Source organism: Cervus elaphus, chromosome 8, assembly GCF_910594005.1.
Source record: "Cervus elaphus chromosome 8, mCerEla1.1, whole genome shotgun sequence".
Lineage (NCBI taxonomy): Eukaryota > Metazoa > Chordata > Mammalia > Artiodactyla > Cervidae > Cervus > Cervus elaphus.
Window position 1 is genome coordinate 21,082,994 of NC_057822.1, and position 4,874 is coordinate 21,087,867.

A 4,874-nucleotide genomic window follows, 5' to 3' on the forward strand; every position below is an offset into this window, starting at 1 on the left:
ACATCATCTTTCATCCAGACCTTCCCTGTGAACCCATTTTCCTGTTAAGTCTCTTAACAACCCTTTCAGACTCTCAGGTGATAATCCACAAGGGTCTCTCTGGGAAGCAGAAGGACATAGATGTTCAATGATTTAAAGGAGAAAATAAAACTGCATCAACATAGTATAACATTGCAGCGATATCTTCTCTGTTGCCTACTATAATTGACATGGATTCTGGTGTACAATATCATCTACTATCAATGTTATAGCTTTCATTCCAGATGGAGAAAAGATCAGCCTCCCCTTAGAGTCATATCAGAACATGGGCACTCACACGAGTCGCAGTATGTAATGGAAAAGATGAGGACAATCTTCTGACAAAGCATATTCTCATATGGGGCAAGGGAATGATAAATGAGTTCAAATTTAGACTTTTGGCATTGTTTTCAAATAAAGTTTTACACAGACTGGAATGCAAAAGTAGGAAGTCAAGAAACACCTGGAGTAACAGGCAAATTTGGCCTTGGAGTACGGAATGAAGCAGGGCAAAGGCTAATAGAGTTTTGCCAAGAGAACACACTGGTCATAGCAAACACCCTCTTCCAACAACACAAGAGAAGACTCTACACATGGACATTACCAGATGGGCAACACCGAAATTAGATTGATTATATTCTTTGCAGCCAAAGATGGAGAAGCTCTATACAGTCAGCAAAAACAAGACTGGGAGCTGATTGTGGCTCAGATCATGAACTCCTTATTGCCAAATACAGACTTAAACTGAAGAAAGTAGGGAAAAACCACTAGACCATTCAGGTATGACCTAAAGTAAATCCCTTATGACTACACAGTGGAAGTGAGAAATAGATTTAAGGGACTAGATCTGATAGACAGAGAGCCTGATGAACTATGGATGGAGGTTCGTGATATTGTACAGGAGACAGGGATCAAGACCATCCTCAAGGAAAAGAAATGCAAAAAGGCAAAATGGTTGTCTGAGGAGGCCTTACAAATAGCTGTGAAAAGAAGAGAAGCAAAAAGCAAAGGAGAAAAGGAAAGATATTCCCATTTGAATGCAGAGTTCCAAAGAATAGCCAGGAGAGATAAGAAAACCTTCCTCAGTGATCAATGCAAAGAAATAGAGGAAAACAATAGAATGGGAAAGACTAGAGATCTCTTCATGAAAATCAGAGATATCAAGGGAACATTTCAGGCAAAGATGGGTTCAATAAAGGACAGAAATGGTATGGACCTAAGAGAAGCAGAAGATATTAAGAAGAGGTGGCAAGAATACACAGAAGAACTGTACAAAAAAGATCTTCATGACCCAGATAATCACAATGGTGTGCTCACTGACCTAGAGCCAGCCATCTGGAATGTGAAGTCAAGTGGGCCTTAGAAAGCATCACTACGAACAAAGCTAGTGGAGGTGATGGAATTCCAGTTGAGCTAATTCAAATCCTGAAAGATGATGCTCTGAAAGTGCTGCACTCAATATGTCAGCAAATTTGGAAAACTCAGCAGTGGCCACAGGACTGGAAAAGGTCAGGTTTCATTCCAATCCCTAAGAAAAGCAATGCCAAAGAATGCTTAAACTACCACACCATTGCACTCATCTCACACGCTAGTAAAGTAATGCTCAAAATTCTCCAAGCCAGGTTTCAGCAATACGTGAACCGAGAACTTCCATATGTTCAAGCTGGTTTTAGAAAAGGCAGAGGAACCAGAGATTAAATTACCAACATTCGCTGGATCATCGAAAAAGCAAGGAAGTTCCAGAAAAACATCTATTTCTGCTTTATTGACTACGTGAAAGCCTTCGACTGTGGATCACAATAAACTGTGGAAAATTCTGAAAGAAATGGGAATAGCAGACCACCTGACCTGCCTCTTGAGAAACCTGTATGCAGGTCAGGAAGCAACAGTCAGAACTGGACATGGAACAAAAGACTGGTTCCAAATAGGAAAAGGAGTACATCAAGGCTGTATACTGTCACCCTGCTTATTTAGCTTACATGCAGAGTACATCATGAGAAGTGCTGGGCTGGAAGAAGCACAAGCTGGAATCAAGATTGCCAGGAGAAATATCAATAACCTCAGATATGCAGATGATACCACCTTTATGGCAGAAAGCAAAGAGGAACTAAAAACCCTCTTGATGAAAGTGAAAGAGGAGAGTGAAATAGTTGGCTTAAAGCTCAACATTCAGAAAACTAAGATCATGGCATCTGGTCCCATCACCTCATGGGAAATAGATGGGGAGACAGTGGAAACAGTGTCAGAATTCATTTTTGGGGCTCCAAAATCACTGTGGATAGTGACTGCAGCCATGAAATTAAAAGACGCTTACTCCTTGGAAGGAAAGTTATGACCAACCTAGATAGCATATTAAAAAGCAGAGACATTACTTTGCCAACAAAGATCTGTCTGGTCAAGGCTATAGTTTTTCTAGTGGTCATGTATGCATGTGAGATTTGGACTGTGAAGAAAGCTGAGCACAGAAAAATTGATGCTTTTGAACTGTGGTGTTGGAGAAGACTCTTGAGAGTCCCTTGGACTGCAAGGAGATCCATCCAGTCCATCCTAAAGGAGATCAGTCGTGGGTGTTCATTGGAAGGACTGATGCTGAAGCTGAAACTCCAATACTTTGGCCACCTCATGCGAAGAGTTGACTCATTGGAAAAGACCCTGATGCTGGGACGGATTGGGGGCAGGAGGAGAAGGGGATGACAGAGGACGAGATGGCTGGATGGCATCACCGACTTGATGGGCATGAGTTTGAGTGAACTCCAGGAGTTGGTGATGGACAGGGAGACCTGGTGTGCTGTGATTCATGGGGTCGCAAAGAGTCAGACACGACTGAGTGACTGAACTGAACTGAAATGAACTGAGACTTTCTCCTAGCTTGAAAGATGTTCTTCATCACCTTAAAGCTTTTATCTCTAAGGCTAAGTGAAATACACTAAATGTTCAGTTCAGTTCAGTCCCTCAGTCATGTCTGACTCTTTGCCACCCCATGGACTGCAGCATGCCAGACTTCCCTGTCCATCATCAACTCCCCGAGCTTGCTCAAACTCATGTCCATCAAGTCAGTGATGCCATCTAACCGTCTCATCTTCTGTCATCCCCTTCTCCTCCCACCTTCAATCTTTCCCAGCATCAGGGTTTTTTTCAAAGAGTCAGGTCTTCACATCAGGTGGCCAAAGTATTGGAGTTTCAGCTTCAACATCAGTCCTTCCAATGAATATTCAGGACTGATTTCCTCTAAGATTGACTGGTTGGATCTCCTTGCAGTCCAAGGGACTCTCAAGAGTCTTCTCCAACACCACAGTTCAAATGCATCAATTCTTCAGTGCTCAGCTTTCTTTATAGTCCAACTTTCACATCCATACATGGCTACTGGAAAAACCATGACTTTGACTAGGCAGGCCTTTGTTGGTAAAAAAAAGTCTCTGCTTTTTAATATGCTGCCTAGGCTGGTCATGCTTTCCTTCCAAGGAGCAAGCGTCTTTATTTTCATGGCATTACTATCAATGTTGTAACTTTCTACAATAATTCAATTTAATTTCATCTGCAGTGATTTTGCCCCCCACCCCAAATAAAATCTGTCACTATTTCCATCATTTCCCCATCTATTTGCCATGAATGATGGGACCCGATGGCATGATCTTAGTTTTCTCAAGAGGTTCTTTAGTTCTTCTTCACTTTCTCTCATAAAGGTGGTGTCATCTGCATATCTGAGGTTATTGATATTTCTCCCTGCAATCTTGATTCCAGCTTCTGCTTCATTCAGCCCGGTATTTTGCATGATGTACTCTGCATATAAGTTAAATAAGCAGGGTGACAATATACAGCTTTGATGAACTCCTTGTGACACCCCATAAATGCAGCACACCATATGGTGATACTTTTTACAATATTGAAATTTATCCTATGACTGAATATGCATATTGCATTATATATGTTAAAAAGTGTTAAGGTATATTTTATATACACTACAATTTCACAGCTCTGTCACTTTTAAAATATATTTGGAACTTCAAAAGCTGTAAGTGCCTCAGGAGTTCTGGAACTCAGAGAGGACCTATTATCAGAAATCTTCAGATTGTAAAGGTGGATCAGTGACTTTGCCCTCAAATCCAAGTCACTTATATTTGACTTTGTAAAATGTTTTAAAGGATAAATCATCAGGACCATTGCAGCTGAGGTATCTATTTTGATAGAGTGATAGGCACATAGAAAGTTATTAAAAAATGCATATTGGGTAAATAATATTAGGTCCATTTGCTTCTGCAGTTTGTCTGGAACAACACTGAAGGGTGAATTTTATTTTATATCATCTGCTTCTTTTTAAAGCCTTAATTAAACTTGTTACAATATTGCTTCTGTTTTAAGTTTGGGGGAAGTTTTTTTGGCCTCAAGGTATGTGGAATCTTAGCTCCATGATCAGGGATTGAACACACATCCCTGCACTGGAAAGGGAGAACTGTCAGAGAAGTCCCAAGAGTGAATTTTAAAACATAAAAAGGCGCTTTTTCATTACAATAAATCAAATGTGACTTGAAAATGAGAAAAACATTCAATTTTAAATAAACTACATTAATCAGTTTAGTAAATTACAAATTTCCATTTTTATCTTTAAAAAAGTATTAAAGAGTGCCTTATAATTTTACTTCTCTATTTCTATTAAATCCAAGAAATCCACTTTCAAATACAGAGAAGTAAATGGAAGAATAAAAGTGGATGCATTGCTGAAATTTTTTAAAATTTAAAAAATTTTAGATATTTCCTCTTTGTCTTGGACCTAAAAAATTCAGCTGTGACCTTAATATTGACTAAAGAAATGAACATAAGGCTTATCAGTTTCAAGCAAACAGGTAGTCTTAAAACCT